Source organism: Pelodiscus sinensis, chromosome 1 (assembly GCF_052426305.1).
Source record: "Pelodiscus sinensis isolate ZL-2025 chromosome 1, ASM5242630v1, whole genome shotgun sequence".
Classification (NCBI taxonomy): Eukaryota; Metazoa; Chordata; order Testudines; family Trionychidae; genus Pelodiscus; species Pelodiscus sinensis.
In genome coordinates this window covers 255,597,748-255,622,613 of record NC_143052.1, presented here as the reverse complement: position 1 = coordinate 255,622,613, position 24,866 = coordinate 255,597,748, and the positions used below count along the sequence as shown (strand labels likewise).

The 24,866-nt window shown below is 41.4% G+C and overlaps 1 pseudogene; it reads right to left on the bottom strand.

Annotated features, from left to right (window-relative positions):
- Positions 1–571: 571 nt before the first annotated feature.
- LOC149525734 (endogenous retroviral envelope protein HEMO-like) lies at positions 572–6,358 on the bottom strand (annotated as a pseudogene).
- Positions 6,359–24,866: the final 18,508 nt, after the last annotated feature.

The window sequence follows — 24,866 nt, the reverse complement described above, 5'->3', positions numbered from 1 at the left end:
GACCAGCAGGAAAAGGGTGATTGACACTCAGAGTGAGTGGGCTGCTGGACCCATCTTTATACCTGTGGGGTCACGTATTTCTCTTTCTTATCTGTGATGCCAAATGGTACTGGTCCGTCTTTGTGACTCCAGTTCTTACAAGGGAGTTGTGAACTTAATTTACACTTGTAAGAGAGATAACTAAATTGGGAGTACTGGGAATTCTTTTCTCAGTGGGAGATTCCTCTCCCAGGGTCTACTATGTGTGATCGTATCAATATAGGTGCCAACCAAGAGCAGTTCTCGCAGCCTCTAGGTCAGCTTATTGGCTGATCACCCTCTCGTATCTATGTTTATAGTTATCCAGGGTCAGATGAGCCAGCATCTCCGGGCCTCTGTCAAGGCTTCAAAGACTATGCTGATTTTATTGCTCCCTTTGCCCTCTATGCTCCAGGCACCTCAGAGGGGCAAGCAAGATGGATGTGACGGGGGGGCCTCTGTCTGGCTACATTCCACCCCCTGATATAACACACCACGTCCCGGGATACAAGATGGTGGTGATGCCCGCACCTCTTGCCCACCTTGGAGGAATCTAAAAGTACCCACTGGCCTGATTAGAGGGTTTGGGATCGAGGAATTGGCTAGGACCCTTTTCTAGACCCTTTTCTATATCGAATGTGCGCAGAGGAAATAGCTGCATTAACCAATCGTTTTACAATACACAATATTATACAAAAGGCAATTACTATAATCAAAGCAATTAAAACAGTGGTTATAATAGAATGTAGGAAAGGAGTTAAGGAGAGTCCCAGCTGTTGGGCTAACCAATTTAGCCATGAGATTTCTCCATCTTTAGTTACAGCATGTAACACTTTAACAGCATCTTTTATGGCAGACACGTCTTGTTCAATCTGCCCTGAATGGTTCACATAGAAACAGCAAGACTGATTAATTACAGTACAGACTCCTTCTTGTTGAGCCAAAATTGCATCTAATGCTATGCTATTTTGTAGGGCAAAGCGGGCTACTGATTGGATTTGCTTGTTGAGTGGGCCTAGGGCATCTGCAGTGTGGTTGAAAGCTATTTCTAGTTGCCCTGACGCGTTTACTATGGCTTGTTCAAGTTCAGCTACACCAAGCCAGGGCAGGAATGCATGGGTAAATCGATGGAAACCTGTGGGCATCTCACAAGAGGGTTAATAGTAAATTTGCTCTTGGATCGGTGCAAAAAGCTTCCAAGGTTTGTAATACCTGGAGCTGTAATATGTGGGTGTACTGTTAATCCTCCAGGCACGGCGTGTCCTAGGGAGCACAGTCCTGTCCAGCCTACTGGCAGGTATTTATAGGCCTTTTCCTCACAGATGAAAAATAGTCCAGGTTCTCTGTTAAGGATAGGGAAAAATGGTCCCTTATACCACCCTCTTTCCATGAGCCTTTCTTTAGGGGCATGGTACACAGCACAGTAGCTGCTATTAGTGATGAAGCACTGGAGAGCGAACGACAGATCCTGTAGGATCTGGTCTGGTTGAAAGAGGTCTGCCCTAGCACACTGGCCAGGTAGCAGACTATTGCTATGTACCACTGTGGGGTTGTAGATGTGTCCAATGCTAGGAACTATAAAGAGGGAATTATTGTACCAGGTACTGCTTTCTGGAGACTGACTAAAATTTAAGGGGACAATAGAGGCATTACTAATGCCAGACAAAGGTCTGTGACCAAGGGAGACATTGATAATATTCCCCCAGCAGTTTAGTGTTTCTTGGTGGGTATGACTATCTTGGTCTGAGTAAATATCCCAGGCCCCTGACTTTTCATTAAAGGTTACAGTGTGGGTACATTGGTGGTCCTCAAAACTACTTAGTTGAGGTCCACTGCCTTCCTTACTTTCAAAACAAATGGGGTACATTTCTTTGGCGGTTCCGGTCACATATTCTACCGGCTTGCTCCATACCGTCCGTCGCCACGTCCCGTGCCATCCCCTTGACCTCCCCCCAGAGTTATTTTGATGGTACCAAGTGACAGCAACTACCACAGTCCTCAAAATAACATAGCCTCATATACATGTTTGATGACTTTGTCTGCAATATCTATAGGCCTAGCTGTGGACAGTCAATACACCAAGCAAACAGGGTCTGGAAAAAAGCCTTACAAACCATGGAGTTTGGACTTACTTAGTGGAAAAGCAGAATAAAAGGGTATAACATTCTTATAATAACATTTAATATTCCTGTGGTGGGAAGAACACCTTAGCAGCCCAACACTGTGACATTTAATTTCAAAAAGGGGAACTATGCAAAAATGAGGAGGTTATTTAAACAGAAATGAAAAGGTACAGTGACTAAAGTAAATCCCTGCAAGCTGCATGGACACTTTTCAAAGACACATAATAGAGGCCCAACTTAAATGTATACCCCAAATTAAAAAACATAGTAGAAGAACTAAAGAGCCATCGTGGCTTAACAACCATGTAAAAGAAGCAGTGAGAGATAAAAAGACATCTTTTAAAAATTAGAAGTTAAATCCTAGTGAGGTAAATAGCAAGGAGCATAAACACTGCCAAATTAAGTGTAAAAATGTAATAAGAAAATCCAAAAAGGAGTTTGAAGAACAGCTAGCCAAAAACTCAAAAGGTAATACAAAATGTTTTTTAAGTATATCAGAAGCAGGAAGCCTGCTAAATATCCAGTGGGGCCCCTGGACGATCGAGATAAAAAAAGGAGCACTTAAAGATGATAAAGTCATTGCGGAGAAACTAAATGAATTCTTTGCTTCAGTCTTCACGGCTGAGGATATTAGGGAGATTCCCAAACCTGACCCGTCCTTTGTAGGTGACAAATCTGAGGACTGTCACAGATTGAAGTGTCAGTAAAGGAGGTTTTGGAATTAATTGATAAACTTAACAGTAACAAGTCACTGGGACCAGATGGCATTCATCCAAGATTTCTGAAAGAACTCAAATGTGAAACTGTGGAACTATTAACGATGGTTTGTAATGTATCCTTTAAATTAGCTTCTGTACCCAATGACTGTAAGATAGCTAATGTAACGCCAATATTTAAAAAGGGCTCTAGAGACGATCCTGGCAATTACAGACCGGTAAGTCTAACGTCAGTACTGGGTAAATTACTTGAAACTATAGTAAAGAATAAAATTGTCAGACACCTAGAAGAACATAATTTGCTGGGCAAAAGTCAACATGGCTTCTGTAAAGTGAAATCATGTCTTACTAATCTATTAGAGTTCTTTGAAAGGGTCTACAAACATGTGGACGAGGGGGATCCAGTAGATATAGTGTACTTAGATTTCCAGAAAGCCTTTGACAAGGTCCCTCTCCAAAGGCTCTTATGTAAATTAAGTTGTCATGAGATATGAGGGAAGATCTTTTCATGGACTGAGAACTAGTTAAAAGACTGGAAAGAAAGGGTAGGAATAAATGGTAAATTTTCAGAATGGAGAGGGGTAACTAGTGGTGTTCCCCAAGGGTCAGTCCTAAGACCAATCCTATTCAACTTATTCATATACAATCTGGAGAAAGGGGTCAGTGAGGTGGCAAAGTTTGCAGACGACACTAAACTACTCAAGGTAGTTAAGACCAAAGCAGACTGTGAAGAACTTCAAAAAGATCTCACCAAACTAAGTGACTGGGCAACAAAATGGCAAATGAAATGTAATGTGGATAAATGTAAAGTAATGCACATTTGAAAAAATAACCCCAACTATACATATAATATGATGGGGGCTAAGTTAGCTACAACTAATCAGGAAAGAGATCTAGGAGTCATTGTGGATAGTTCTTTGAAGACGTCTACACAGTGTATAGCGTCAGTCTAAAAAGCAAACAGGATGTTAGGAATCATTAAAAAAGGGATAGAGAATAATTCATTTATCTTATTGCCCTTATATAAATCCATCGTATGCCCACATCTTGAATACTGCGTACAGATGTGGTCTCCTCATCTCAAAAAAGATATACTGGCATTGGAAAAGGTTCAGAGAAGGGCAACTAAAATTATTAGGGGTTCCATATGAGGAGAGATTAAAGAGTCTGGGACTTTTCAGGTTGGAAAAAAGGAGACTAGGGGGTGATATGATAGAGGTATATAAAATCATGAGTGGTTTGCAGAAAGTGAATAAGGAAAAGTTATCAACTTGTTCCCATAATAGATGGTATGTCTAGACTACATGCCTCTGCCAGCAGAGACATGTAAATTAGATTACCTGACATAGTCAATGAAGCGGGGATTTAAATATTCCCCGCTTCATTAAAATAAAAATGGCCACCATGATCAGCTGAGCTGGCACAGAGCGGTGGCCATTTTTATTTTAGTTGAGCGGGGGATATTTAAATCCCCACTTCATTGACTATGTCAGGTAGTCTAATTTACATGCCTCTGCCGGCAGAGGAATGTAGTCTAGACATACCCAGAAGAACTAGGGGCCATCAAATGAAACTAATAGTAGGTTTAAAATAAATAAGAGGAAGTTCTTCTTCACACAGCACATAGTCAATCTGTGGAACTCCTTGCCTGAGGGTTTAAAACAGGGTTTAAAAGAGACCTAGATAAATTCATGGAGGTTAAGTCCGTAAATGACTATTAGCCAGTATGGGTAAGAAATGGTATCCCTAGCCTCTGTTTGTCAGAGGGTGGAGATGGATGGCAGGAGAAAGATGGCTTGATCATTACCTGTTCAATTCACTCCCTCTTGGACACCTGGCATTGGCCACTGTTGGCAGACAGGGTACTGGGCTGGATGGACCTTTGGTCTGACCCAGTATGGCCATTCTTATGTTCTTATGGTGTTCCTTCCAGTCCACAAAAATTGACTACCGACACCTCTGTACTAGGATGGGGAACACATAGTATGGATGCAACAGTAATTATAAGCCTCCTGGAACTGTAGTCAGTCCATAGAACCTTCATTTGCTTCTTGCTATTTATTCAGACCCTGCTTGTTCAGGTTTATCAGCAAACAAATAACAGCAGCAAACAAGGAAGAGCAAATTCCCTCTTTGCATAGAAGCTGTCAATCTCTGTAACTGATGCATCTGACAATAGCTCATCTTCTTGGCAGTGCACCTGCCAGGAATACCGAACATATTGGCAGACAGGCTCAGCACACATTTCGACATATTGTACAAAGGTGAGCCATAGGACTCGGAGATACAGAACATGTCCACCAAAGGGATTCCATCACAGTGCCTTTTTGCTTCCAAAGAAAACAAGAAAAGCCAAGTCTACTGCTGCAGGAGAGCTCAGGACCTCCACTCACAGAGGATACATTTTTAGTGCAAAGTTTTGAGCTATTGATATACACATTCTTCCCATCCTTCTCACCTCATGGAATGAGGTGTAACAGTTAATCCGAGCTAAGGTGTAACCGCAGGCAGTTTGTTCAAACTAAAGGGATTTAAAAATGGCGGCCGGATGGGAACATGCAAATAAAGCCCGGGATATTTAAATCCCAGGCTTCATTTGCAACTCCGGTTGCTTGATTTGCCTACCTAGCTCGAATTAATGAGCTAATGTAGACATATCCAAAGACTGAGAATTCTGTAGCCTCAATTCACATGCAGTTATAGGCATGACTAGCTTAGTGAGTCCAGTATGACATTTGTTCTTCTGGAAAGGCTCACAACATATCCAACAGAGTTTAGGGTCAGCCTTTCCTCTTGCCTTTCACCCTTTGGGTGGTGTGGAATTGTACAAGTTGCTTCAATGTTACAGGAATGTCGTAACCTTCTGAATTAAATATTTTCAATCTGTTTCCTACTCAAGTAACGTAGAACCTCCTTTGAAGGGAAAAGACATCTCAAAAGATGATGAATGAGTTAATGCATGAGTAAGGTCCTTCATTTTCAGTTTTTATTTTATTTAATTGTTCCTGGGAAATTATCAGAGTTTATTGCCACAATACAAAAACAGGTGAAAATCAGTGCAAAAACTATTTATAATTTTTCTGGATAATATTGCAGCTTAATTTTGTAGACAGAAGGACTAGGGCAAAAGTACTTAGTAGATTAATGCTTTGATTAACGGACTGCAATGTGGTTTGTTCCAGAACTAAAACAGAATCCAAACCACAATGCCTCTGCTTTTAAGAAAATAATGTCTCTTATTCCCAAGTAACCTTTTGTTTGAATAAACAGTTTACTGTTGTAGACTTTAAATATTTATAGGCTAATCATTCTATTTAATAATTGGGCCACACCATTTGGAGCATATACACTCAACTTCATCCTTTTCTCCTGTTTTTGTTTTTCTTTTAAACTTTAGAATATTTCCCTATGTTATGTTCTGAAGCAGATTTTCATTTTCTCCCCATTGTAGTGTGTCAGATCATTAAACCATTACCTGCTATCAGCTTGAAATGTGTACATGGTGGATGAGAGATGCACACACACTTTAGAGCTTGTGTGGTTGCCTGTTTGTTTTCTGGACTAATATATAACTTTACTTCAGCAGGCCGCTTTGGAGATACACACGGACTAATGTGTTATCACAGTACAGTAATTCCTTATTTAACACTATAGATATGTTTCAGAAAATGATCGTCTTAAGTGAAAACGTGTTACGCGAGGTCAATTTTCCCATTGAAAATAATGGAAAAGGTGGGGGTTACGTTTCAAGCGTGTCTGTTGGGACCGGGACATAAGGTTGGGGGAGAAAGGGGACTGGGTTACAGCAGAGAGGGGAGGTGTTTGGCTCTAGGGAAGAAAAGGGGAGGAGAGGGGAGGGGGATTGGGTTGGGAGTATGCCCCTGTGATGGGTCTGATGGGACCCGCACTGTGTCCAGCGAGGGGGGGGTTGCCGTGGAATGGCGCGGAGAGAGGCGAACCCTTTGCTGTTTTGCAGGGAGGCGGGGGAAGCCCCGTGCAGCCGCTGGCAATGGGCCGGCTGGGCAAACCCAGCCGCTGGCCTGCAAGCGGGGGCGGAGGAGAGAGGGCAAGGCATCTTGTGAGGGAGAGTCAGCGGGGAACAGCGTGGCGAGCAGCAAACCCTCCGTCGCTTTGCAGGGAGGTGGGGGAAACTGTGTTATTCCAGGGGCGGTCGTGTAATTCAAAAAACGTTCCTTAAAAAAAAATCATGCGTTCGCGAAAACGTGTTAAGCGGACACGTGTTAAATGAGGAATTACTGTACATATATCTCATGGAATGTATTGTCTTTTCTTAATAAAACATGTTATTTTATATATTTGAATGATACAAAAATAGGATGAAAATCAGAAAAAAAAACAAGTAATACTTTTGCAAAACCCAGGATTTTTCCAGTAAAAAATCAGTTTACCTGGAGAAAGAAGGGGCTTTTGAATGAGGTAAGGGAACTAAAGGCCAGTAGTGATGAAATCAAAGATGTGAAAGCTAAAATAAATATTAAGCTAAGTCATTCAGGCACATAAGAAAATCACTGTAAATAATCTGAGAAGGTACAGAGACAGGCAACAGAGAAGAGTGTATTAGCTGCAGGCAATCTGGCAGAGACAGTATTAGTGACCTCTGTTTCAACGTAAGAATAAAGAACACTACTAATCACAGGCCTGGAAAAATCCACACTCCTGAGTGATGCAGTTAAATTTCTCTAATTCCCAATGTAGGCAGTGCTAAGGTGATGAGAAAATTGTCCCATCGACCCAGTTACTGCCTTTCAGGGAGGTGAATTACCTATGTTGATGAAAGAACGTCTCCTGACAAGCCTGCAATATCATGCAGGAAAAAACACAAGAGAGGAGAGAACAGAGACAAACCTGAGAGCACTGCATTTAATTTACCAGGAGACACTTGCGTTTATCATCGTGTGAACTTCACCAAAAGCCAAACAAATGCAGCTTGTAGAAGGTCCACACCAGCTCAGTCTCACTGAGAATTGGACTGAGACCCACAAATATTTCACGTATGCCACCAAACAGTCATTAGGTGGTAATACCTTTTCCTGGGTTAGTTGCAAAAAGACTTTTTTCAGTTATGTGGAATAACTGATAGTTGTACTGGAGCAGTTTGGTGATGGAAAACCACAGCTTTCCTCAGATGGATGGAATATACTTTGAAATCTATTTTCACTATCTGGGTATGTCTATACCGCAGGGCTAAAGTCAGAATAAGCTACGTAACTTTAGCTATGTCAATTGCATAGTTGAAGTCGAAATAGCTTAACTCAGCTTTTGGTGCTAGCTACACAGCAGGATGTCAAAGGAAGAACACTCTTCCTTCGACTTTCCTTACTCCTCATGAAATGGGGGTTACCATGAGCCAGTGTAAGAAGTCCTCCAGCTCTACAGTATTTTGAATAAAGGCTTTTAGTGTAAATGAGCATTTTGTTATTTCAGAATAATGTCAGTTATTCCAAAATAATGCATACCCTCTGAGTTCATGAAGCAATTCTTATCATTTAGGAGACAGAGATTTATGATTCTGGAGCAAAAGTTAAAGGACGTACAAAGAATACATATGTGGATAGCTCATAACAGGAGACAGATGGTACCAAAATCCTGGATCCCAAAAACTCTGGGCTGTGGGGAACTTCAGGCATGGATTTGCATTGAGGTGTAAATACTAATTAAATGTATTTCCAAGGACTGCGGAAAGAGCATATCATCAAACAAGTATAGACTATCACTAGAAGCAGCAACTCTGCTAGTGACAAATACCATACATTCATATACAGTATGTATGGAGAGAAAATTAATGGGACACTAGATCTATTTTATTTTAAAAAGCTAGCTTCTGATAAGCACCCATTATTCTAATTGTTATTATTCATTTATGCTGTAGTAATACCTAAGGACTCCAACTAGAGTTAGGGCCCTGTTTTTTTCTGTCACAGTACAAACAAGGCAAAGACGGTATCCCAGAAAGCTCACAATCTAGAATTTCATCTTTGCATTAGGTGAATAAACATACAGGGAGTGATGGGAGTGAGATCACAGAAGCACTAAAAAAAAGGTACATTTCCAGAAACTAATATATAAAGTTGTCATAGGTATCCACCAATATACAGTAAAATTCCGATAATCCAGCACCTTTAGGACCCAGGAGGAGCGGATTATCAGATATGCCGGAGTACTGGAAGGGGGGCTATGACGGGTCTGGAGTGGTGGAGGGTCGGCGGGGAACTGCGCAGCGTGGGAGAGGGCGGTGCTGCGGGACCAACCCGGCAGCACCCCAGCTGTCCTGCCCCCGGCTTCCCCAAGTCAGCCACTGGTCAGTTTCAGCAGCAGCGGACTTGGGGAAGCCAGGGGCAGAGCAGCTGGGGTGCTGCCGGGATGGTCCCGCAGTGCCGCCCCTCACCTGAGCAGCGCTACAGGACCAACCCGGCAGCACTCCAGCTGCTCTGCCCCCGTCTTCCCAAAGTCAGCCGCTGGTCAGTTTCAGCAGCAGCAGACTTGGAGAAGCCAGGGACAGAGCAGCTGGGGTGTTCTGCCCCAGGGCTTCCCCAAGTCCACTGCTGCTGAAACTGACCAGCGGCGGACTTGGGGAAGCCGGGGGCAGAGCAGCTCCAATTGTCCAGCTGGCCAGAGCACTTCTGGGTTCTAGTTGGTGCCGGACTATCAGGAGTGCCGGACCACTGGATGCCGGACAATTGGAGTTTTACTGTAGTCGGTGCCAGATGTCAGTGATTATATGCATCGCATCAAATATCAAAGTGATGTTTTTTGAGAGGGATTTAAAAGAGGATAAAGTGAGGTGGATTTTCAAAATGTTAGGCACGTGGAAAAAGGTGGGTGAGGCAATAGCTCATATTTGACTAAATCGTGTGGTCCAGTATAAGATATTACCCTCATCCACCTTCTCTCTATTATCCTGGGACTAACATGGCTGCAGCAATTCTGCATACGTCTTACAAACAAGTTGGCAATCAAGGTTGCTGACATCATGAAGAAGGTGGGGGTTGACTTTATGAAAAGAAATTAGATTTGGATGTCTTGATTTTTAAAAAATTCCTTAGTTGTGGGTTTCTTTGGGTGCATCTACACTGCACCGTAGCTCAAAATAAGGTGCGCAATTTGAGTTACGCAAATTGCATATCTTATTTCGATCTTATTTCAAAATAGCATATTTCATAATTTGGTGCTGTCTACACAGCACCAAATTTCAAAATAACCCACTATTCCGAAACATCCCTTACTCCTTGTGGAATGAGGTTTACAGGAATGTCAGAATAGAAAGTCCGAAATAACTGGCTTGCTGTTAAGATGTGCGATAGCTATTTCGCGATACTCCGGTATCCCGAAACAGCGTTGCCGTGTAGACGTAGCCTTTGTCGGGCTGGAGTTTTTGTTTAGTTGGTCATACTTTCTGCTCCTGTGTTATTGTAAGCAAGGGAGAAACTGACTATATAGGTAAAACAATGTAAGTGACTATACACAAAGTAGTTTCAAATAACAGAGATTTTTTTCATTAATTTGTTTGCTAGTCTAGATAGGCTTTTAATTGTAACTACAGTAGGTACAGAGTTTTCAGGATGGTGCTTTTCAAGTTGTCAGTGTAATGCTGAAGTTGTTTAAGCACATCCCTACCAGTATTAAACTTGGCTGCTCATCTAAATGCAAAGGGAATGAAGAAACCCAATTTTTTAATTAAGTTAGTATCAGTCATGCATAATCCCTCAAAACTTTGTCTGAGCATGGAATTGCCACACCAGTTTCTCCCCTCTCCTGTCTGAACTAGGAGACCTAGCAGCTAGAACATTCTCTGGAAAGCACTGCAGCTCAGAGAGGGTAAGTGATTCCTTAGGGTAAAAATTCTGACTTATCGGAATAGCACATGCCTGGAATTGAAATGTATGTGAGTTATGGTAGATAACCTAATAGGATTTAGTTTATAATATATTTGTGCATGAAGTGTCTCTACAAGGAAATATGTTGTACGTGGCAATGCATAACATTGTAAATTGTTACAAGTATCAGAGGGGTAGCCGTGTTAGTATGAATCTGCAAAAAAGGCAAGGAGTCCTGTGGCACCTTATAGACTAACTGAAGTGTAGGAGCATAAGCTTTCGTGGGCAAAGACCCACTTCGTCAGATACATGTTACAGATAGGTAGTGTAGACGCAAAGGAAAGTTTACATGCAATAACACCTTCTGTCAACAGAAACTCTGTCAACAGAAGGCGTTATGCCTCGTAAAATGAGGTTTACCAGCGTCGACAAAACTGCTGAGTTCTGTCGACGTTATGTCGACAGAACTCAGCGGTAGTGTGGACGCAGGTATAGTTTTGTCGACAAAAGTGGACTTTTGTCGACAAAACCCTGTAGTCTAGACACACCCCTACTGTTTTGAAGACTTAAATGGAACTTGAGTTAGTGCATTGTGCTCATGCTGACTGATGTCAGGAAGCTATTTAAATCTGCAGGGAAATACCAAATTACACATTAAATGGCTGCATCTAGACTGGCAAGTTTTTCCGCAAAAGCAACTGCTTTTGCGGAAAAACTTGCCAGCTGTCTACACTGGCCGCTTGAATTTCTGCAAGAACACTGACGATCTCATGTAAGAAATCAGTGCTTCTTGCAGAAATACTATGCTGCTCCTGTTCGGGCAAAAGTCCTTTTGCACAAAAGCTTTTGCGCAAAAGGGCCAGTGTAGACAGCTCAGATTAGTTTTGCGCAAAAAAGCCCCAATCGCGAAACTGGCAATCAGGGCTTTTTTGCGCAAAAGCGCATCTAGATTGGCACGGACGCTTTTCCGCAAAAAGTGCTTTTGTGGAAAAGCGTCCATGTCTTTCTAGACGCTCTTTTCCGCAAATGCTTTTAACGGAAAACTTTTCCATTACAAGCATTTGCGGAAAATCATGCCAGTCTAGGCAGAGCCATTCAGTTTGGAGAAAAGTCCTGCCTGGATAGCATATTTGATTGTTCACACTAAGTTGTCCTCATAATTGAATTCTAGCCAAAGTACAGTCCCAAATCTGTTGGTGACAGAAAACATATTCAGAGCATGATACTTTTAGTAAAAGCTCAGGAGTCTGCTTCATTTTATAATAGCTCAACTAAATGTTTTTTGTTACAGCACAACAGAATTTGTGGATTACAGCTGTGCTGTAATCTTATTCTTGAGACTTCTGAGAATCATGGTGTAGTGTTGTGCAGTTTTTCTCAAATACTGCAAAGTAATTTGCTGGAAGACTTTTGGGAGCCCAGAATTATTGACAATGACATCAACAACATGGAGAAACAAGCAACCATTTTGAATGATGGGCAGGCAACAGAAAAGCAGCCTTGAGTTAATGCCTTAGGATGCATGTGCATTTATTCAAGAACTTTGCTATTTTTCATATTACTGTAGTGCACTAAATGATGAGGTGCGCATGTAAAGTGGGCATTTAATTATTTCGATTTTTAAAGGAAAAAGAAATCTGGCTAACTTTGGACTAGATTTTGTAACTGAATCTGCCTAGGTGTACCTGTGTGGAGCTTCCTAGAAGTCACTGGGCATCTGCAAGAGTGAATTAGGGTATCTGCATGCATAGTCTAGCCCTTTGTTTTCTAAACAGTTGTTGAGAAACAACAAAACAATTGTTGAGAAACAACAACATTTTATCAAGATTGCTTTAAAAACTTCAGTTATGGTGCAAGTAACCATCACAAATAAAAAGACATTCACATCAGTGAAAGTTGTGCTTTTCATATTATTTTCATTGTTGTCTTAACCAAAATGATTACAAAAAATAAATTGAGCCTTGCAAAGAATTCTTAATCTAAAATCAAGAAGGATGATTTGATATAAATAGCACAGTCTGATCATCAGTGAAAAGCAACAAGCAGGAAAGTCTGATTTTAATCTTGTTTTCAATTTGTATGTTTTTGTCTTTTCCACCTAATAAATGTTCATTTTCATTGTTCAGTATAACTATTCAGATACAATGAGTTGTAAATAAATATAGCCATGACACTCAATTTGGTGATACTTTTTTGCTACCTAGGAGGTTATATATCTTAACATACAATTTGTTAGTTTTGTTTAGATTTTAATTTTTTGTAATGTTGGAAAATGATGAATGAAACATTTCTCATTTATTAGTTGATTTTTTTAGCTGATGATTTGTGTGAAGTTGCAATTGGATGGAAATTGGGATTAAAGTATCGTGCACAAAACATTTTATTTTTTTTAAAAATTAGTTAATTAAACTATATTAAATATGTTGGATATATAAGAAAAAGTATGTTTATTAAAACAAACTAACTGGAACCTGGATAATGAACAGATCCCTGATCCCAACTATAAAACAATACAATACTGAGGGGTGGGAGGAAAGGATGTTGCATAATTAACTAGGAGCCATTTTGCGCAAAATGTTTTTGCATAAAAAGGCACCATCCACATAGCGCCTTTCTACGCAAAAAGCCCCTCTTCCGCAAGAGCCGTTTTTCCTGAAAAAATGAGGAAGAACAGCTCTTGCACAAGAGGGGGGTTTTGTACAAAAGGCGCTGTGCCTGCTATTGCCAGACTGCCCAGGGCCTGCAGATGTGGTGGTGATTGCTCCCTTTTTTAATCTTTTGTGCAAAAACGGCTCCTAATTAATTGTGCAAATGAAGCACGGCAATATGCTAATCCACACTTCATTTGCATAGGAAGAGGGAAGCTGTGTAGACATAGCATAAGAGTGGGTCTCCTCCCTTTCTCCTGAAGCCCAAACTCCAGCAGCAGTGCTGCCTTGGGGCTGACAGCGTGGGACTCCTGAGGCTAAAGTAATGAAGGTCACCTAAAATCTCCCTCCCTGGCCAACTTGATGTGCCTTAGTTGATATGATTATTAAATAATTAAGCAAGCAAGCTAAGGCCTTTATCCAAGGTGACTTTGTTAACTTACTTCAATGCTTTTGATTATTTTTTTGCTATAACAAACCCCTGGCTATAATGAATAAAAGTCTTGGTTCCCGACAGGTTTGTTATAGGTAGGCTGTACTGTGTGTCCCTATCAACCTGCCTGATTAATATTACTTCAGTTTCAGATTTTGTGCTGACACAGAGAAAGACAAAACCTGAAGAGTCATCCTGACAGTAAAAAAGGTTAATGTTATTGATAGATTGAGAGGGATTTGTCCTTTGAAGTCTGAAGGCAAGATTTCAACTTCATTTTACATGGTTGAAAGCCACGTAACTCTGTTGTCTTAGTGGTGACCTCAATACAGTTATTTTGGACATACATTGGCGGGATGCATGTGTACCAAAGTGTATCTGAGGGATCTCAGTGCTGCAACAGCCCTTGACAGTCTGCTGCAGAACTGCATTTGTCCCTGACTCAGTTTCTCTTAGTTGAGTCAAGGATGGAATTTATATTCCTGAAATCCTCATCTGTAACCCCAGTCCTCTGGCTGAGTTATTTTTTGTTTCTCCCTTTTTAGGAGTGAAAGGATTCTACTGGCCCCTTGAGTGGACCTGCACTCATTAACCTTTGGAGTTTGGATCTGTGTCTCAGAACCTTTTCTAACTCTTTCCAGTGCTGCCTTTTTTTCATGTTTCTTCCCTTTTTAAAGTGGCTGAAATAAAGGAGATTTAAAGCAGAAGCCCAAAGTTCATATTTCTGTTATCGTTGTCAGTCCTTGTCAGGGTTCTCGGGTTTACCTCAGGCTTTCTCTCTTCTCTGAGTCCCATCCCAGTGACCCTGGGTGTGGTGTAGTCAGCAATTTGTTTATTTAAATCTCCTACTGCTTCCCTGGTCTGCTTTCTACTTTGGGGCCTTGCTGGTACCTTCTCTGATCTCTTCTGGCCCAGAACTGGTTTCTCTGAGCAACTTCCTCTAGTCTGACCCTGTGGAGCCCCAGTCACTGTGCCCCCCTGCCTCTCCCACAGCCACCTTGTTGTGGCTAGTCTGCTGCTTTTTTTGTGCCTGCTATTGTCAGACTGCCCAGGGCCTACAGCTGGGGTGGTGGTTGCTCCCTTTTTTTAACCCTACAGTGTCCTTTCCTTTGTAGGATCTACCACACAAGGGAAACCTCAAATTCTTGAAATTACAACTCTCTCAGCATTATTTTACAAACATTTTTGTGTATATCAGGTAATATGCAACCACTGTTGCAGGCCACATGCACAAGCATTTACTGGATTTTTTAAATCAGAATTAGACACTCTGATAACATGGTGGTAAAGAGCAATCTAAATTCCTAGAAAGTTTTCTAAATTCTCCAACATTTATTTTGACTTCTAACCTAGGAACTGAGGCTGAGTCAATTTACAGTTTTATTTCTTTGTGTGACAAGTTGGACTAGGCCCAGAGGTCTTTTGTTGGAGGCCTCAGGGTCCTGCCACATCCCATCCCAGAAAGGTGCAAAAGAGAAGACCTCCAAGTGGCCTAGAGTGGTTGTGGGAAATCAGTGAATTGAGGAGGCCACAGGGAGCAGCCAATCTGGACCCAGCAGACTCCCATAAAAGGAGCTTCAGGGCTAGAGTCTGTCAGTTGCTACCTGGTGCTGGAAGAATGAGAACTGGGTTCCTTGCTGCCTGAAGGAGCAGCAGGATGACAGGCAGATCAACCGCACAATATAAGAGCAGTGATGGATTGCTTAGTGTAAATGTGCATCATACTATTTGTGCATAGTCAGCTAAATTCATGGATCCATCATCAGTGCCTCTCTTGATGCACACAGTATTTCTCATAATGACTTTAATATACAAAACAGCAACATATGTTGAGGGGAAAGTACTTACTTGGAGAGCCAGATTACAAATGTGAGATATTGCTTTTCACATTAAAGGTTATAATCCAGCCCAAGTATTAGGTAGTGATTGAAAGTTATTCCTATTTGATGACTGACTTAAGTGAAATTAATTGGGGTTCAATGGGCAGATATATGTACAACTATTGGCATTAATTGGCACTTCCTGGCTTCTTATCAGAGACCTGATATATATATTACTTTGTCTTGCCTGAAAGGTTAGTGCTAAATCAGTAATGCTTTTACCAACATTCTTTTAGAAGCAAGTCATCTTTTTTCACGTTTTCTATAAAATAAAAGCTTCTTTTTTATTTAACTTACCTGTGGTAATTGCTGGATGACAAACTCAAAGAAAAAGAGTCTCTCACTCAGGAGGCAGACTATGGATAAGTTAACTCCCTAAATCAGGGTGGCCAACCTGGTGTTCCAGAGCCACATGCGGCTCTTCTGAAGTTAATATGCCACTCCTTGCATAGGTACCAAATCTGGGGCTGGAGCTACAGGTGCCAACTTTCCACTGTGCTGGAGGGTGCTCACTGTTCAACCCCCAGCTCTGCTCTAGGCGCTGTCCCCCTCCACTCTTTCCCCCTAGGATCCTGCCAATTCCTACTCTCTCCACTGAGCCTGTCATACCCATGCTTCCCCTCTCCAGCATCTCCCACTGAGAAAGAGCCGATCACAGTGGGCAGGAGGAAAAGGAGAAGGAGGCATTGACCAGTGGGGCTGCCAGTGGGCGGGATGTGCTGAGAGGTGTGGTGGGGAGATGATCAGGGATGGTGTTATACAACGGTTGCTCTTTGGCAATGTGCATTGGTAAATTCTGGCTCCTCCTCAGGTTCAGGTTGGCCACCCCTGCCCTATATCAAGGGCACAAAGAAAACTCTTTTCATGAGGCATACCAGAGCAGTTGACAAAGGCTTCCTTTGTCAACCACTCTGCGTCTAGACTGCCGCGGTGTGCCAGATCAGCTGATCGTCAGCACAGCGCGGCGGCCATTTTTATTTTAATGAAGCGGGGATTATTTAAATCCCCGCTTCTTTGACTATGCCGAATAAACTATTTTACATGGTTCCATCGGCGGAGCCATGTAATCTAGATGTAGCCCGGGTGTTGAACTCCTTTCCCTGTAGGAACTTGGTACCACACTACATTCCATCTGAGTGGAAGAAGAAAATGATGCAAAGATTAAAACAGAAAGTAAAAAGAAATAAATCAAGAAAAAAGGAGAGAATATTGAACGTAAGAGCCTGTTCATACTGTATATTACGTGCTATGTACTGTTCACTTTCTCTTTTCTTCACTCAAGCCAATTTTGTGCAGTTAATCATTATTTTGCTCCCTCTTTTTGTTATATGTCTTGTATTTAAATAGGTTTCTTCAGTGGATAGCCCGCTGTTCATTCGAGAAGTGAGTGAGTGGCATTGAAAGCTTATACTCCAATCACACATCAACAGGGTGTCCTGACGCTAGTATTGAACATTAGAATGCACCCAACGCATCCCCAAAGGCTGTTTGCTGGAGTCTGTTCTCTGAATTTTGACTCACCAGTGGACCATCACATAGGATTCTACACTGAATTCCCTCAGGGTTGCCTGAGCTGCAATGAAGCCCATACCTGAGCTAGTGGTGTTAGCTGAAATATCAATTGCAATGAAAAGCAGGCTTCAATTTTGGGAAAATGTGAGTGGGTGAAGAGGAATGTGTTAGCTATCCCATGAGCATATCCATCAAACACAATGCTAAAGCAGAGATCTCTTACCAGTGCAGCTGAGCTGTCATCATCTGCTCTCTGGATACTATTTCATTTAGTTCATGAATATAGATGACTAATTCCCTGGGGCGATTGATTCTATTAATACAAAGCATATGTACAGCCACTGCTAATAACCAGAATCATGGTAACTATTGGATCGTATTCACAGAAGGGAAATGGAAAGCTCAGAAGGCAAGGAGGCTGATTATAGGATTCCCCAAATGGCACTTCTTTTGTTTTAGTACATCTGTAAGGTTTTTTAAAAGAATGGTGACTAATTTATGCACAGTTGATTTGTGAATTCCTCCATGCCATCTTGCTCTAGAGGCAGCAAGGAAGACAGGTTTTACTAGGGAGATAGTAATTTACATAATGAAATCGAAGTCGGTAGGACTATTCTCATGCTTAGCCTTCAGCACACATGTAAATGTGTTCTGGGTCTGGCTGACCACAAGGGTACAGTTAAAGTAACTCACAGAAAGTTAAAATGGAGGAATTTTTTTAATTTGTCCTCTATTAGTTTTCCACTACAGTAAACTTGGGTACTCTCCACAGCAGTAGTAGGTAGGTTTTCATGTAGACATGTAATTGAAGGTGGTATCCCCCCTGATAATTTTGGTTTGGAGTAAAATATCTAAAAAACACTTCTTGCTACAGTTTCCTCTGGATTCAAGTCTCAAAACTAGGATTAAATCCAAGATAGCCTGAGTTTTGAAAAAATCAGTGCCTGGCAGCTGGTTTCAACCTCACCTAGCTTGTTTGCTGAGGACAGTGCACCTCTGGAGAATCGAGCTCAGGTTTCCATGCTGATTGCCAGCCACCTTGAAAACAAAAGGCCTTTAAAAATGGCTAGTGAGAAGGGGCCACAATGTCATCAAATGACCTCTGAGTCTCTGTTGCCATCAGAAACTCCTAGCACATATTGAATATTAATATTATTTAAAAATGGCTCTAATCTCTGAATGAAGCAACATTCTGGACTTGCACTGAGGATGCCTGGAAAACCCTTTACTTTAGAAATGTCTGTACGCTTTTTTTACCTCCTTACACTAACTCTCTATTCACAAAAGCAAATAGAAAATTAAAATAACCCCCTTTTTTGTCCTATAATAATTGCACTTTTGTAAAATGAGAATTATTGATACAGCAAGAACAATAAACAGTATCTGCCTTACTGTAACGAGCAATGTAACTGTATCAACAAACAATTATTCCAATGTAGAGTACTGACATAGTAAAAATTCAAAAAACCAAGACGTAGAATCAAAGAACTAGAAGGGACCTCGAGAGATCATCGAGTCCAGTCCCCTGCCCTCACAGCAGGACCAAGCACTGTCTAGATCATCCCTGACAGGTGTCTGTCTAACCTGCTGTTAAATATCTTCAGTGATGGAGATTCCGCAACCTCTCTTGGCAATTTATTCCAATGTTTAACCACCATGACAGTTAGGAAGTTTTTCCTAATTTCTAACCTAAACCTTTCTTGCTGCAATTTAAGACTATTGTTTCTTTTCCTATCCTCAAAGGCCAAGGAGAACAATTTTTCTCCCTCCTCCTTGTAGCACCCTTTTAAATACTTGAAAACCGTTATCATGTCCCCTCTCGGTCTTCTCTTTTCTAAACTAAACAAGCCCAATTCTTTCAGTCTTCCCTCATAGCTCATGTTTTCTAGACCTTTAATCATTTTTGTTGCTATTCTCTGGACCTTCTCCAATTTCTCTACATCTTTCTTGAAATGTGGTGCCCAGAACTGAACACTGTATACCAATTGAGGCCTAGTAAGCACAGAATAGAGTGAAAGAATGATATCTCAGGTCTTGCTCACAACACTCCTATTTATGCATCCCAGAATCATGTTTGCCTTTTTTGCAACACTGTTCACAGATGTTTAACTTGTGATCCACTATGACCCCTCGATCCCTTTCTGTAGTACTCCTTACTAGTCACTTCCCATTCTGTCTGTGTGAAACTGATTGTTCCTTCCTAAGTGGAGTACTTTGCATTTGTCCTTATTAAACTTCATCCTGTTTATCTCAGACATGGAATATTAATATCATGGCCTGGTACCTGCAAGTCCATCTGTGTTGTGTACTGAGGACTGCAAGGTCATTATTTCTAGTACACATGAGAAAACCCCCCCAAAAATCCTATGGTCATGCACTAGTAAGCCATATGGGTCTGTGTTACTCCCAATATAGCAGAACTTCTCAGATTTAACTAGGAGCATGATCAAACATTGTAACACAATACACTAAGGCCTTTTGTATTTTCTCTTTTGGTTGGCAATAGAGTCAGTGGAAGCTGAGACTAATTTTTATCAACAATGAGCACTGCAGAAGAGGGGTAACTTGTCCTTACTCATTTTGATTATGTTATAAATGTTGATAGTGTTTAGAACATACTGCCATGTTAGAATTCCAGTATTTCACATTTGGAATCCTCAAGCCTAATCTATATGCTCTGATATTAGATGATGTCATTTTCCTTAATTTCTTCCCCAGGCATTTTGCTTGGCTGGAGCAGTGTCCCTTGGCAGTTTGAGGAATGGATTAGTTGTTCTCTGGTCCAAAGCTTAAAAAGAAAACTTTTTAGGTCATTTTTTTCTTTGAGTCATGCTTCTTGATATTTCTTAGGTAACTACAATTTTGTTCTCAGTATTTACATAACTTGCAATTTTAGGGATGCTAACAGTGAGGCAAAATCTATAAATATTTGCTGCAAGAGTATATTACTTGCAAATGTGGCTAAAATTAGCTAGATAAATAACTTATAGTTGGGGGGCTATTTAAATCCTTTTACTTTTTTGTTATTCAGCTATACAGTGTGACATTTTATCATGTTTATCAGAAAATGATAAATTAAATGTTATCACTTTGGCCTAGTGAGGTTCCTCTGATATCACGTCTGATGTTGTCACTTCGGAGACAAGAATTCCAACCCATGACAGATATAAGTTTCTCAGTCTTTGGATAAGCCAGGAGTGAGAATTTGTTTTGCTTAATTACTCACATTGCAGTGACCCATAGAGATGGGCCACTGCAAATGCAACCCTTGCTGCGTTAGTTACTGGCCTGTAATCCCAGCAATTACAGGCAAGTAAAACTGACTTCAGGAGTGATCAAACTGTTTGAAACTATAGTAAAGAACAAAATTGTTAGACACATATATATATAAACATTATTTGTTGAGGGAGAGTCAACATGGTTTTATAAATAGATATCATGCCTCAACATTAGTAGACTTCCTTGAGGGGGGTCAACAAGTATGTGTACAAGGGGGATCCAGTGGATATAGTATATTTAGATTTCCAGAACGCCTTTGACAAGGTTCCTAACCAAAGGCTCTTAAGCAAAGTAAGCTGTCTTGGGCTAAGAAGGAAGGACAGCTCATGGGTTGATAACTGCTTAAAAGACAGAAAACAATGGGTAGGAATAAATAGTCATTTTTTAGAATGGAGAGAGGTAAATAATGATGTCCCCAGGCACCTGTACTGGTACCAGTACAGGGATCAGTACTGTCTGATATATTCAAAATAGTAAGGTGGTAAATTTTGCAGATGATGCAAAACTATTCCAGACAGATAAGTACTAATCAGACTGCAAAAAGTTACAAAAGGATCTCACATAACTGGGTGAGTGGTTAACAAAAGCATAGGTGAAATTCAAAGTTGATATAAATGCAAAATAATGCACATTAGGACACATAGTTCCAACTATACATATAAAATAATGGAGTCTAATTTAGCTGTTACCACTCAAGAAAGAGATTAGGAGTCATTGTGAATAGTTCTCTGAATACATCTACTCAATGTGCAGCAGCAGTAAATAAGTGAACAGAATGCTAGGAATCATTAATAAAGGGATACAAAATATGACAAATATCATATTGCCTATATATAAATCCATGGTACACTTATGTCTTGAATAGTGCGTGCAGATAAGGTCACCCCATCTCAAAAACAGTATATTGAATTTGGAAAAGGTTCAAAAAAGGGGAACACAAATTCTTAGGGGTGTGGAACGGCTTCCAAATGCAGAGAGATTAATATGACTAGGACTTTTCAGCTTGAAAAAAGAGATGTCTAAAGAGTTGTGATGGGGTGCACTCGATTGCCACTGGACAAGAGAGGGTTAACCCTACACTGAGAGCTGAGAAAGCCACACCTCTTCTGCCTTACGGGCATGCTCTGGGTATACTGGTAAAGACAGAGAAGTTCAGATCAGATGGATCTGCCTGCTGGAGCGAGAGTATGTGCACCACTCTCGCAAGGCACTGCAGAAACCCAGAGACAAAGATGCCACAACTGAGGCTGAAGATAAAACGCTGCCAGAGGCCTTAGGGAGTTTGGAGTGGGCAGTCCATGGACCAGGGAGGTAAGTCGGAGGCCCACACTGTAGCTGTCAGGACAGCAGTGGGAAGTAGCCTGGGGAAGGTGATGGCTAACTTGTGAGTGAGCTGATACTGGGAGTCAATATGTTTTGGTTGGAGCTTTTTACCACTGACTCAGTGGCTCAAGTGACAGTGACTCTAATAGGGCCTTGGGCTGGGGTCCAGTGGAGAGAGAGGGCCTGGATCCCTCCTGCCGGGGATGTAACTCCTTCCCTTGTCTCTTGTCCCTAATCAGGGAGTTGTGATTTGGGGTGAATTTACTGACTCTGGCCTTAGGCCACACAGCCCTGTGGATTAGGATGGATTTATTGACTTGGGTCATTAGGCCACACCGCATCATGACTGAAGGTGAACATATGGACATGGGTTGGGAAGAAGGCGCACTCCCCTATTCCCTAAGGGAGACAGGCGCACTTTCCCTTCACTGGGCATTGTCTTCCCTGACTGTGTCAGGGAGGGGTATGATTTAGATCTATAAAATTATGACTGATGTAGAGACAGTCAATACTCCTCGTAGCACAGGAACATAGGCAGCATGCTTAAAACAAAAAAAGGGGGGGTTTTCTTCCACACAATGCACAATCTGTTGAACTTCTTGCCAGAGGGCGTTGTGAATGCCAAGACTATAACAGGGTTCAAAAAAGAGCTAGCTGCATTCATGAGGTTAGGTCCATCAATCGCTATTAGCCATGATTGGCAGGGATGTTGTCCCTAGGCTCTTTGCCAGAAGCAGGGAATGTGCAAGAAGGTGAAGATTCCTTGTTCTGTTCATTCCCTCTGGGACACCTGGCTCTGTCCACTGTTGGAAGACAGGATACTGGGCAAAAGTGACCTTTGGTCTGACCTACTATGGCTGTTCTTATTTACTAATGAGAGTGAAAATCACAGTGCCCACAGTGACATTTGCACAGCGAATCATGACATAACAACACATACCTTTCTGTGGTATGTATTTGCCACAAATTGAACCCTTTTATTTTTGCTGAACAATAATAGCTGAATGTTTTAATCTTAATCGCAGCAGATTATTGCTGGGGGCTTTTTTTGGTTGTTTCATTTTAGGCATGGACATAACCTTTGGTACCCTGAAGTCTTAGCAGCTTGTAGCAGTCTTGGAGGCCAATCCTCCTAGTGGCTATATGTCAGGATTCTGAAACTTATTTCTGATTTCTTCTGGCTTTTATAACTCTCATTAATTCTGATTTCTTATGCAGTAGATTAAGACTAATACGAAGTGAAGCTGCTTTCAGTTAAAATAAGCAAAGTCCTGAGGTTGAAAGGGTCCAAGATGTCTGTTAAATTATACAGCTGAACATGCAAAGCTCTACAGTATGGAAATTCATTCCCTTGTCTTAAATCATCCTCTTGAATAGTAGGCAGGTACAGATGCTGACACTAATTTTAACATGAAAAAGGGAAACATTTTGGCCAAGCCACTGGAGAGTCCTCAACATAGAGTCAATAGGACTGAAGAAAAGACATGACCCAGGATCCAAGACTTGAGTTTAAAGAACTGATTTCGGAAGAAAAACTGATTGGATCACCATCATTCTTCTCAGTAGAGATTATTGGGAGGAGTGACAAAAACTACTCAGTGGAATGATCATTGAAGAAGAAAGTATTGAAGAAGACACAGATGCAATACTGGATTTGTAGGAAAGCTTAAGAGAAATAGTTTCTGGAGAGAGAATTTACGGAAAATTTTGATATAGAGAATAAGGAAAGGGAACATATTGGAAAAGCTAAGAAGACATGAGTAGTGATATTGAAAATGAAGATTGAAAGTAGTCCAGCTCGGTTAAAACTATGCTGCAAAACAGAGTAGCACAGAAAATGAGAAACATTAAAATGGACCAGGCAAACAGAATTGTTGTTCTCTTCTATTCAGATTCTAATAAAAGACATGTCAGAGTGTAACCACCACCAGGCAGATTTGAACCTGGGATCTCTGGAGCTGAGTATAGGAGCCTCTAACCTCTGAGCTAAAAGCCAGCTGCCTTCTAGTCCATCCTGTAGAGATCTCTTGGTCTTAACTGTTGCTGTGATCTAGGTACCACTTCCATTGCTCAGTAACCACACTAGGGGTACGTCTAGACTACGTGGCTCCATCGACGGAGACATGTAGATTAGTTTACTCGACAAAGGGAAATGAAGCGGCGATTTAAATAATCGCCACTTCATTTAAATCAAAATGGCCGCTGCGCTGTGCTGATCAGCTGTTTGTCGGCACAGAGCGGCAGTCTAGGACGGGGATATGCCAACCCTAGAACCCTTTGTCGGCAGATCCTTTATACCTCGTGAAACCCCTTAGTTTACCCTTTGTTTACCTCCGTTGACAGAGCCATGTAGTCTAGACCCTAGGTGTGTGGGTCACATGAGCACCTTCCAAGAATACAGAATTATCTGACTTATATCTGTCATGCTCTCCAAAAGGTGCTTCTCTAAGAACCAGGTCCTGCACCGACCATAATCAGGACCTTACTAATACTCATCTGAAGAAGTGGATTGTGCCCACGAAAGCTCATGATACCATCTACATGTTCTGTTAGTCTTTAAGGTACTGCTGGACTATTCGGTGTTTTTAAAGCTTTTACTCTCTTCTGGGTAGCTCCTTTTATACAGGGCTGCCCCAGCAAACTACACCGTGACTCTTACTTAAAAGCCCATTCCTCATTGGCCAGGGCTGTGGCCAGGCTCCCTCCAGCCTGCAGTAACGCCTTCCGGCCATTGTGGGGCAGTCGCCTTACCATACCAGAGAAAAATTGTGGGTGAGAAATATATAAATTTTTAAATCTGTATGTGCTGCTAATGTGCTTTTGCTAAAGAAATCAAGTTCAAATACGTGCAACTTGCCCTTAAACAGAAAACGGGGAGGTTTGTGTTACTTCATAGGTCTTGCTGGAAGTTATTTCATGGCCTTTGGCCCCCAAAGAAGGTTCTGTGCCTTTCACAAACAAGCTTTACCCTTGATGCAAAAAAGTTCCATTGCTTTCCTAACCTGGAAAAGTGTGAGCCTGTATAATATGACTCCAGAATTACTTACACTAATGAAAGTGTAACATGAAAAAAATAGATAAAAAAGAAAATGTTGAGTT